The 12,710-nt window shown below is 36.1% G+C and overlaps 2 long non-coding RNA genes across 2 annotated transcripts; one reads left to right on the top strand and one right to left on the bottom strand.

The window, feature by feature from the left end:
* Window positions 1-5,749: 5,749 nt before the first annotated feature.
* Window positions 5,750-6,936, bottom strand: LOC113308739. Its single transcript, XR_003340033.1, has 3 exons — window positions 6,791-6,936; window positions 6,511-6,551; window positions 5,750-6,379 (listed from the first exon to the last, which is right to left on the bottom strand). It is a non-coding gene; the product is annotated as an uncharacterized LOC113308739 (long non-coding RNA).
* A 348-nt stretch (window positions 6,937-7,284) lies between these two features.
* LOC113313711 lies at window positions 7,285-8,686 on the top strand. Its single transcript, XR_003342001.1, has 3 exons — window positions 7,285-7,345; window positions 7,756-7,805; window positions 8,613-8,686. It is a non-coding gene; the product is annotated as an uncharacterized LOC113313711 (long non-coding RNA).
* The last annotated feature ends 4,024 nt before the right edge of the window (window positions 8,687-12,710 follow it).

Below are 12,710 nucleotides of genomic sequence, written 5' to 3'. Positions count from 1 at the left end.
TACTTTTTTTTTCTTTTGCATAATCTTCCATTCACTTTTTCGTTTCAAATTCACATTTTTTTTTTAGATTCTAATGACTCAAAATAGTTAAATCGATAGAGTCTTGTTGATGTTGAAACTCCAAGAAATTCTCCAGTTTGTCTTCGCTACCAGAATATTTTGGCTCTTGAGTAAGGACCCATAAGAATCCCTTAAGAACCGATTGTTTTTTCCTTTGTTGTCTAATGCATTCTTGTTCATTTCCATCATCACTGTTAGAGCTCTTGATCATTTACATAGTTTCATTCAATATAAGTTTTATTAATTATATTGTATATTTTCACTGTTGTCTAATGATTGTCTTTTCTTATTTCTCTAGGCATCATCCTGCCTAAGTCTCTGGCTCAATCTTTCATCATTATATATTTTATTTTATCCATGGTTATTCAATATAAGTTTTATTAATTAAATTATGAATAATTCTAAGTTCACATTTACATTTTCAACAATTGTTTAGTCCACAATTAGCCTATTTAGTTTGGAAGAGAAGATTCAACATGTTATTACTTGTTACATTCTGAACTATGGATTTGATATTTGGTTACATGTTTATAATTATCCATATTAGGGTTCTTAATTTAACGTATTTCGGATGTTTAATTACTTGATTTCAAAGTCTAGTTTCTTCGCTCTTAGGTAAATACTCGCTACATAGGGCTAAGTATAAAACTTGACTACGATCAAGTAAACTGGCAATCAAGATGTTCAACAACAATCAATGTGCAATATGTTTTTGGTTCATATGCCATGCCTTGACTGATGCTTGACCAAGTTAGTTTGACTCGATTGGACAAACATGGTAATGCAAAAATGAGAGTTTCTATATCTATGAAACAAAATTGTAAAGTTTGAAGACATGATTTTCCAAAATATGAAATTCAAATACGATGAAGCTGAAGTTCACGGTTCCTTATCTAGTCAACCAATACCCATAACTTGATGTATAGATTGCAAAGAACGCCATATTGAAAAACTCACAAATGCAAGATTTTGAAGTTTTCTTAATTATCTGATGCTCTTGCATATGTTTATTCGGCTGCAACGTTGAAGGGAGACTGTTAAATAATGAATACCAAAACTCTCAAACATCTGCAACGGAATAATTCGTTGAGTAAAACAAAAATTTATGCTTAGCAAAACTTTACAACTTTCTAAATCCTTTTAATATCTTAGATTACGGTAGAAATAAAATGTTAAGAATAAATCTAGACTTACACATACTAATATGAAGATAACCTTGCACGGATTTTCATGACATGTCTTGGTTGCTGACAATAAATAAAGCCAATAATAAGAGAACCCCGAGGGTCAACTTCCAGAAGTAGAACACTAAAATGTCTGGTGAGCTTAATATTTTTTATTAAAATAAACTAAATGGAATTACCAATTCAGACTACCACTGGAGTTAAACTTGTGCATGTTACAACAACTAATCAAGCTACTTTACGTCCAAACTGCAATAGAAATTAACTGATCAAGGTAGAAATCTTGTTGTTGTAGGAATCCGTTAGAGAAGATTTTTGTTTATGAGAAATCACAGTGGAAACTTGTGCAATTGACAACCTTAATAGCTCGCTACAAAAAAATCAAACCCAAATTATATCAAATCAATACCCTAGATAACATTCAACCATATCAAGTTTCTACTCTATGCTCAAAAATTGTCAGAGTGAAGTATATTAACATAGAAACAACGACAACAACTACCTAGAATGAGCATTATTTTCAAGCTCATCAATTTTCCATGTGACAACACGTGCTTCTAATATTTGTACATTCCCCTATTAAGCATGTGAAGAATATCATATAAATGTTGTATTCGATTGTTTGTGCATAATTCTTTAGAACTTTCGGTACATGAATATGACAAAGAGTTACATGTGTGATGGAGCTACTAAATTTTTATTTTCCCATCCTCTTTCTCAGGTAAAATCGCCATTTCCCACATGCCTTTAGGTAGTATTGGTGCTTGTTTAAATAGTCTGTTTTATTGCAGCAGTTTTGACTAAGACACCCCTCCAAGAGAATATCATCTCAAATGTACTAAGAAGATTCTTAGCATGAACTTAGCACGCAAAATATACTAATATATGTGTACTATATATGGACCTAAGAATCTAAGTGAAGTAGAAAGAGATCAGGGTGTGGGATCCTTATTGGCCTACGGCCGGAGCTCAACCTCTATCTACTATTTTATGTTGCTTGGACGGTCGGTCAATATGAAGTATTTTAGCCAATATGTAAGTTCATCGGATCTCATAGAATCGGTATATGTTAAATATCCAGGTTATAATATCGTTTTTAGTAATCGGGATGTAAGGTCCCGACCATTAGGAACCAGCCAGTACTTAGTGAGATCCTGGTGTTTTGTTGGTCGGGTTAGCCAGAGACGTGAATCAACAGTCAAACATAACCTCATTATGGAAATTAGTCATGGTTAAGTTGAAATCCGGAGATTGAGTGCACAAGTTAATTAGAGTCTCTGGCTCCATTATTTTGTTGGCCGGGTCAAATTAAGCCCCGGCCATGGTCTTGTAAATTCTCTTGAAATTAATATTTGGCACTAAGGCCATCCGCTTTTAGTATTAGACTAACCGATAAAGTGTTTGGAGATCTCACGAAATACTCTATGGATTGTGGCAGATTGGATATGGTAGTGGACCAATCCGACTGGCTAGAATCAGGTAGGGACATTGGCCCTGCTCTCGTGGATAAAAAATAAAAAATAAATTATTATGTTTGATCACAACAAAGAACGGTTTTTTGGGGACCAGCCTTTTTTTTGGGACCATTGTTTTATTTTGGGGAAGACATTAGAAGTAAATCTAAGCCGCCCCTTATCTAAATATTTATATTAATACCAAAATTATTCTCCTGATTATTTTTGTATAATGATTAGTTAATGTGATTAATCATTGATTAAGGTTAAATTAATAGATGATTGTATTTAAAAGAAATAGAATTATTGAGAGACCAAAGTAATATAAGAAGAAGAAGATGGAGAAAAAAATTATTTTGAGATGGGTAAATATGGAGAAAAACATTCTCTCCGTACCGAAATATGCTTGTAACTTAGTGAATATTGTTATAAATGGCCTAAAATATCGTCAAAATCAAAATTGTAATAAAAAATTTCAACCAAGTCAATAAAGTTCGGTTATATTATATGAAGAACATGTAACCGAACTTTCTGTAAATGTAGTTCGGTTAATAAATCCAAAATCACAGTCAATCGAACCAAAGTTTTAATGGAGTTTTTGTTTCTACAAATGTAGTTCTGTTGGGACATTTTTTGCGACGTAACCGAACCCAAAGTTCGGTTGAGACATTTTTTCGCGACGAAACCGAACTTTTTTTGCGGCGTACCGAACTTTTTGCGACGTAACCGAACTCAAAGTTCAGTTGGGACATTTTTTGCGACGAAACTGAACTTTTTTTTGCAACGTAAGTGAATTTTTTTGCGACGTAACCGAACTCACAGTTCGGTTGGGACATTTTTGCGACGTAACCGAACTCGAAGTTCGGTTGGGACATTTTTTGCGACGAAACCAAACTTTTTGCGACGTAACTGAACTTTTTGCGACGAAACCGAACTTTTCTCTGGAAAAAGAAAAACCTCCGTTAAAGTTGAGTTCGGTTAGTTCGACAAAGTTTTTCACATAATTCCTAACCGAACTTCTCTCTATAACTTCCATTTTCAACTCATTTTGGTGATTACTTCTCATTTTTTTCAACCAAAAACTATATATATATATATATTTTTGATGATATATATGTATATATATATAGAGAGAGGTGGCGGTGGTTGTTGGTGGTGGTCGGAGATGGTAGGTGATGGTCAGTAGTGGTAGCGGCGGTGGTGGGAAGAGGTGGTGGTTATTTATATATATGTGTGATTATTAGGTTAGTTTTAAATTAAGTTAGGTTAATGGTGGGTTAGTCATTTCCACATTTTAGGACACCCCTTATAACTATAGGGAAAGTGGCATAATAAGACCACGGTCCCAAAAAAAAAAACATGGTCCCAAAAAAAACCGTTCACAACAAACATTACGATTACTTGGGGCCTACAATAGCCCATAATATATTGATGCTCAGATCTCCAAAACCGTTTATCGGTTCCGGTTGCTAACGGTTTATAGGGTCCCATTGTTGCTAGGTAATTACTAACTAATTAGCCAAGCAGTCCTTGAGTTTGAAACTAATGAGCAACATCCAACTTTTTGGAAAAACTTCTTCCTTGGAATTGGCCTCAACGTATATAATATTAGGAAGCCACTATACAGGCTAATGCACTTTCTTCCTAACTCGCATACTTTATCAGTCATGGCTACGGGAATTCCAATTAAAAATATACAACGTATTACCTTTGTTGAATTATATATCCAATTTAAATTGGTGAGATATTTCTTTTATGCTGCTTGAAATTACTATATCCAGAAGAAAAAATCTGGGATGTAACTCAACCTTGCTCTACCGTACAACAAAAAGTCAGATTCAAAACACATACTGGCACCTTCTACTGGATTAAGGACCTGATTACACTTGCCGAATATAGATCTTAACTGTTACTCTGACAAACCTTGTAACTTAAACCATTAGAGTTAGATGAAATTGGATAATTCCTGTTTCTATTATAGAACGACCGCATATTACTCTACGGGACCTCATAATCAGCGCAAGTTAATAACGCTCCATCACAGCTATGGACATCATAATTTTCAAATCAGTCACTTAATTTGAAAGAATTACTCAAACAATAGAAGCTCAACAAAGAAATGATTACAGCAAATTCTGCTCAACCAAGGCCAATTACTGTCCTAGCCAAATAGATCAGAGTATCACGCTCTGAGTGAAAAGGTATCAAGAATTCAAAATGGAACATCTCCTATGGTATCCGACTAATGTTCCAAATAGAGTGAGTTCTCAAAACCCCGCTATTTCCAATTACTTAGACTCGGTGTCAAAGTGTATTAAACTACACTGACGCTTACCTGATTCCAAATCCAATATCCGTACTTCTTTAAATTGTGATACGTACAAACGTAGCGATGTAGCCGTACCTCTATGGCTTAAAATTCACAAAATTCTTGAACATTAACAACAACCGTACATATAGCTATATAAAGCTCAAAATTAGCAAAGAAAAACAAATTTAATTAAATCTCATTGACAGATTTTGAAGTTATTTAAGTGCGTCTTAGACCCTATATATGAAAATGCAACATGAGCCTTAAAGTGGTGCTCATGAAATCATGCTATAACACCAAATTAATAAAGACACTTGAATTACAAAGGAAGCAACATAAATTAACCACTGCAGTCGTGTATAAGTAAAACACGGATGCTGTCACTCCCCTATTGTAACTTTCTACCATGTTTGTTCTTTTTCCTAATTTATGTAAGCTACTTATTACCTTCTGACTCCAACAAAACATGGATATGAATACTTTAAATTAAATGATTACTATGGAACTTTACCATAAACAGTTGATGGGTTGGTAGAATACCTGCAACTCCAATGGCTATGCCTTTAAAAACTGAATGAAACAAAAATGCACCTATCCGAATTAAATGAAGAACTCTGTAACAGAACTTCATCTGGTTGAATATGCGCTGACGGCAGAATCGTGCTTCTTTAAGAACAGAATGCACCTAAAGCGTATAGCCAAGAGTTTATTCATCCATATCTTATGTTGGAGTCCCACTATGAGAGAATCAAATAACGAAATCAATTTTCTTTCCATTGGAAGCATACAACGCTGCCTACTCACATGATAATGACATCGGTAGGAACCATGTGCTCTTCCGTTTGAGCAAAGACAACAGATACAATTTCCAACGTAAGTGGGATTTAGTATGAACTAATATAAAGTAGACTGAGCATGTAGTCGTAGACATTACACATCTTCAGGCCCTACTTCACATTTTCCAATGGCCATTTGTACATCTAGCAGATATCCACTCTTTCTTATCACTTCACTTCTAGACATATATTCCGTAAAGTCAGAAACACAGTATAGCAAGAGATAATTGGCCTGTAAGGTACCTCTCAAATCACGAATCGGATTCGTAGAGTGTCTGCAGGGCGTAGGTGGTGTTGATATGGATAAAGAGATAGTCGAATTCATTAAATAGTCAGGGTCGTGGTGTTAAAGTACCTCCAGAATACATTTGAACCGCTACAAAATCCAAAAAATGAAGAAAGAAAAACATAAAAAATCCAATTCAGAGAGAAACAATAATTGAAAATTAAAGATAATTGAAAATCCAAATACAGTCGAATGAATGAAAGTGATAGAGGTGATGTTTGTTTTTCTGCTCTTCTTGAATTTGAACCCTGTTATTGAATTTCAAACATAAAAAATTTATCAGTACAAAATTCCAATTTCAGACCGTAAAACAAAATTTCATTGGGTACAGTAAAAAACATCATTGATTTCTCATAGTACGTCCCTGAAGGTTACCCACCCCTCATCACAGGCACATCCAGTAAGAGAAACTTCTGATACCTGTAAAACAAAGCTAATAAATCATCAAAAGTGAGAAAATACTTATAAGGAATGAATAATAATCAATAATCAGTGTTTAAACCAATAAGTTATAGCTAAAAACCCTAGAAATCGATATACCTATAAAACAATAACTCTGCCCAAACCTAATATCATAAATTGCAGCAATCCCAAATATCTTATTATAACTCAAATATCGATAAATTAGGGTTTGCTGCAATGGATTTCGAGATCTATACCTTTTCAACCATCTTTGTTGCCTTTCAGAGGAGATATAAAAGGATTCGTCGAAAAAAAGGATCGGAAGAGAAAAACAACCTTATAGTATACCCCGAACATCACACACCCTATTAAGGTTGACCCGCAATCTTTCCAGGAGACCCTTTTATGGTAAACACCGTGAGTAGGGCTGGCAATGGATATCCGATATCCATTTCCGAAATCCGACATCCTATAGGATTTAATCCGACATATCGGATAACGGATATCGGAATCCGATATGCTATCGGATATTTCCTCTTAACGATATCGATATCGGAATAGGCTGTTTCCGTTAGGTTAATATCCGATATCCGACAGTCTAGGGGTGTACTTGTAATTTCCTACCCCTAGGTATATGTGTCGCATGTCGGGAGAGAATAACCCATTTCATTCATTCTACCAAAAGTCCGTTTTTTCTCATTCTCTAACAGTGATTCACTGGTTCGTGATTTGATCGAGAGAGGGGGACTGAGCGATCGATTTGATCGTGATTTGGTCGAGAATATTGATGATTAGAGACTCTCAATCAAGAAGTAAGTCATTGTTTGTGTTTTCTATTATTGTTTCGAAGTTTAGGTTTTTTTTCCCCAAATCGATTGCGTATTTAATTGTTTTTGTTGTCTATTATTGTTGCGAATAGCGGATTGTAGGTGGGTTTGATGTATATTTTGAATTATAAAATTGTATGATGTTTAATTTTGATTTTAGAGAGTTAGGGTTTGTGATGTTCTTCCCTAAATTAGAAATTAGGGTTTATAAGAAGAACTTAGAAGGGAAATAACTGTTTGAGTTTCTATTGGATTTATATGAATTTGAAATTCTTTGTTGTATGGTATCAAAAAATCAAAGTATTTGAGAACTAATTTTGTCTTTACTTCCTTTGTTCCTTCAGCAATAGCTAGTTGCCACAGGAAATAGTTTGAAGAAGCAAGATTGATCCAAGGGTTAAAGCTTTTGTATCGTCTGGAGGATCATCTTCTTGGCACATATCAAGTAGGTTTTCTATCTGTTAAAGCAAGTTAATGCCTAATCGATTGTTTCGAATTTGAATCTTCCTTTCAGTTTAATTTTGTCATTTCTATGTTAATATGTCAACTGATTTCAAGAAATCTTTGTGAGATTTTGCCCCTGCTACTTTCATTTTTATACTATTTGGAATCACTATTTGTAGTAGAAAACAATCAAGTAAATGTAGAAAAGAGGAAAGTAAATGACCAAAACAACAGAGCCTGGAGTTATACAGTTATGAGTGTAAGGAATGATTCACCATGCCAAATAACAACATTTGTACCTGAATAAGGATTTTGATGATAAAAGCTTAGATGTCAGGTTTCTCCTAGAGAGACAACTGTGATCTCGGTGCTAATGAAAGAGTTCTTTCCTTCTTGAACCTGAACTTGTTGACAACAACACCTCCATTCTTATTTCGGATTTTGTGCCTGTTAGCAAATGAACAAACTGGTGTTGTAATACGGGTTTATATAATCTTTCACACACACTTCTAAATTACAGAAGGATGATACACAATACAACTACATTTAATTATACACAAAATATGTGCCATCACCTCTGTAAAGAAAGTTTATCCAAAAAATTGCAAATACCCAAGAAATTAATTTGAGAAGAACCACCTCATGAATCAAGCGTTAAACCCCTTACAACTGTAGCGCTGGTATAAGCATGTATAAACAGCTATAACGTAATGAACAAATATAAGCATGTTTAATCCTTTTTTATGTCATATGTACATTAATGAATTCATGAACTGCGTGTTTATTTCTGGGTTGTCGTTGTTCTCAGAATGTCTCAAAGTGAAAAAGCATCCAATAGAGTTGGAACTCCAAGCTGCAGTCAACCAATTTCCCAACAGCCAGAACAAGAAGATCAAAGTGTTGCTTCAACAGCACCTTCTTCGAGTAATAAGAGATCATTAGCAGAAGTAGCAGATGAAAATCATCCACTTGTTATTGCTTTATTGAAGAAATTGCGCACAACAAGGTCACCTTTGATGCCGGTAAATCTTTTTTTCCTTTGCTTAGTTCTTTTCCTTTGCTTTTCTGTGATGCATCATGTACCATTAGCTGATCGAACAACAATTGAATCTTTCATTTTCTGCAACAACCAAGGAAAGCATAACCATGAGCATGACCATGAGTACTGAGTAGCATGAGTATGGACAAACATGTATAAACCCTGTTGCTAGTATAACTCCACCTGCAAATGCGCTTTTATCATAAAGAATATATTGTTTCGTTTGTTTCGTTTTGTTTCGCTTAAACCCTGTTGCTAGTATAAACCATGTTTGCTTCTCTTTTGTTTCGTTTGTGAATGCAGATATGGAAGTTATCGACTGAAGTTGATGCAATGATGCAACATATAACCAGGCATCCAAGGAAGATCATCACTAGCAAGTTGTTTGACATTATTGTTAAGTCTATGTACAAGAAGACATGGTTTTTTCTCTTTTGTTGTTGTGTACTTTAGTTTGCAGACTGTTTGGTTGGGTGTTTGTAGTTTTTTTCTTCATGTGTGATGTGACTGAGACACTGGAGTAGTGTTTGTGTGGGTTTTTCTGTCTTTCAGTTAAGCTAAACACTTGAAAATTCCGTTAAATTTCAGATTTGCTTCTGTCCAACAATACCGGATATTAACGGATAAAAATCTGATATCCTATAGGTTAACCTTAACCTTATCGAATTGGATTTTTGATATCCGTCGGTTGTTATCGGATATCGGATATCCGATAACCCTTAACCTTAACCTTATCGGTATGGCCAATATCCGACGGATGTTTATCCATTTCCAGCCCTAACCGTGAGTTTCTCATGTGTTCGGGAGTCCTTTTCAGCCGTCTAATCACTTTCCAATCCGGAGCATCCCTACCTTCAGATCGGGTCTGTATTAAACGTCGCCCGTCTGATAGCTTTAGTCGTCATGGAGACAAAGCTCATACCTTTTTATAACTATGATAGCCCGGCTCTTTTAGTATTGTAGTTACTTTTCTTCATTAATGACAGAGTACTTTGTAATTCATAATTTATGTTTGAAAAGACAAGTTTGTACTCGTAGATAAAAGCGGAAATGCTTCACACCTTCCAAAATCTTCCCCAAACCTTCTTCTTCATAGGTTCCTTCTTCTTCATAGGTGGCATCATCCGAATATGGGGAAGGTATTGGGAGAATTTGTGAGGGGTGTGAAGCATTTTCGGTGAAAAAGTCTTGCTCATACTCTGTGGGACTTTCCAATTGATAGACATTAATGGAATTAGGATCTTTTAATACCAGACCATGAGTGGATACGGGACTCCTGCCCGACTTACTTTTAGTATTGTAATTTACTTTTTTTTTTCCTATCATTAATAACGGGAATACTTTGTAGTATTGTAGATGGGGAAAAACGATTTGCTGGTTTTTAAGGAATTGAGGAGACGACCGTACGGAGGAGACTCCTCGAACCGAGCGAAATGTTGAACCTCACACAGATGCACCGCTGCAAAGGGGGTGTTTTAGATTCGAGAGATCAATCTGTAGTACTCCGTCCTAAATCAAGACAATGACCGTTCCAGAGTAAATTCGGTCACAAGAGAGGATGGGTTGATCTGTAGGAGGGAAGCTGGGAAATGTGTGGAATCAATGGTAATCAATGACTGTGGGTGTGTGAATTCTGAATATGATAAGCGCTGAATGATTGAAATTGCTCAATTGAGAGTAGTTGCTCAACTGATGAGTTGGTGATCTCGTGATGTCGATGAGACGTGAGATTGATGATACTGTTGATGCCGATGATTCAATCATGATTCAGAGACTTATTTATATTGCTGGAATTTTAGACACCATGATCCCATGAAGTGTGACAGTTGATGGAATCAAGGAGTGGGGAAGTGGAGATCGTGTTTGAAACCAGTTGCTCAACGTGTGGAGACTTGGTCGATTTTCCACCCACTACCTCGTGAATTCTTTCAACTGATTGCACGACTTGCTCACATTCCATCGTGTGTTTGAACACACGTGCCGTAGACCGCCAGACCAAAACCCTAAGTGATATCCCCCCAAAGTGACACGATTGACGTCTCGTGGTATGTTAGTCAATTGATGACTTTGTGGTTTGATGGGACGATGAGTCCATGTAGTTGCTGAGTTGAACATGATGTTCTGAAACTCATGAATTGAACATGTCATGAGACAAAGGTATAGTTCTTACGATGAAGTGAGCAAGTATTGCTCATTCGATGGATCGTTGAATATTGATTGTTGAACCGATATTCCTTGGTTTGAGCAAATATTTATCATCTGAGGAAGTGTTTCTCATGTGATGAATTGTTGAATATTTGATCGTCTGAGCATGTGTTGCTCATCTGATGGATTATTGGCAGCGTACCAAAAATATTAATTAGAATACTGGTCGTTGAACCGAGCATAATTAACAAAATTAATGACCATGAGGTCGTCGTAAAATTATTAAGGTTGGAATCTGGAATGATGATCCTTGGATTCAGCCTAATTTGATCAATTGATGATCAATTCATGGTTCGTCAGAAGTTTAACCATGGGACGAAGGAGGGAGCGACTACATGGGACCGTGGATCAACCATGTAGTGTCCATATGCTCACGTGAGCAAATACAAAGAACTCCTGAAGAGTTGACGACTTGTTGGTTAAAGAAAGATTAAATGCTGGTTTAATCATTTATTCGAAAATGCTCGTCTGAGCCTTAGGTGAGAAAACCTAATTAATTATGACGGAGTGAGGGACCGACAATTGGGTCATGAAACCGGCCATGGGTAGTCACGTGACCGCCTGATGATCACTTCATGAAAATCCAAAGTGTTTGGAAGAGTCTTGGACCTAATACGTGCAATTGTGCAAATTAGGTCAAAACTGTGAAACTTGATGGGACCGGCTTCTGTAAGCCAAAGAGCCAATCTTGGTCGGTCAAGATGGCGCGCTCGTGTCCCCAAGACGTCCGCGTCTCAGTCTTGAGAATTTTGATATTTTCTGGCGTGCAATTGAGCATCCATTCGAGAAAATATGCCAAAATTAGAGTTTTGACGAAGCTGAGGAAAACACCATGAGATGATGGAAAATAATTATAAAATAAGGAATAAGGAGGCGTGGGACCACCGAGGCCAAGGCATGGTCGTCCGGTCGTGGCCACGGTCCCTTGGTGCCTTTTCCTTAATTTTATAAAATTTTGATGATTTATGAAAAATTCATGAATTTTGAGAAATTTGATGAATTTAGGGAGTTTCCATGAATTGAAGGAGTTTTCCTGAGTTCAGGGAAGCAAAAAATATTAAAATAATAAAAATAAGGGCACCTGGGACCATGGAGGCGCGGCCAGCCGGCTAGGGCCCGGTCCCACGAGTTTCCCTAATTTTTATGTATTTTTCTATGGTTTGAAGGGATATTCTTAATTTGAGAGAAATACCATGAAATCAAGGAGATACTATTTTTCCTTAATTTTATATTATTTTTATGGGTTTATGAAAACGCCATGAAGTCGAGGAGTTTCCTCGAGACGAAGGAGATTTGATAAAACGAGAGAATTTTCATCAAATCATGGAAAATAATAAAAATGTATTAAAAATATAAAACTGGCGTGGGATTGACCACGACACGGTCGGTTGGTCGTGTGTCCGTGCTCCCAGCACCATGGTCAATATTTTTAATTATTTATTATTTTCTTCCCTATTTTGCATAGGTTCATCGTTTCGTCGTATGTTGAAATACTCGTTCGTGCGGTGATTGTTAGTGCATCGTCGTTGAACACGCTTTCACCATATAAATCGGGGCTTACTTAGAGGTAGCTCAGACGCCCGGTTGTTGATTATATATTACTAATTGTGGAATTCAGTGTAGAATAATTCAAAAAACTGAGTAATAAGATGTTTATTATTA

Source organism: Papaver somniferum, chromosome 9, assembly GCF_003573695.1.
Source record: "Papaver somniferum cultivar HN1 chromosome 9, ASM357369v1, whole genome shotgun sequence".
Lineage (NCBI taxonomy): Eukaryota > Viridiplantae > Streptophyta > Magnoliopsida > Ranunculales > Papaveraceae > Papaver > Papaver somniferum.
This window is presented reverse-complemented; position numbering and strand designations above follow the sequence as displayed.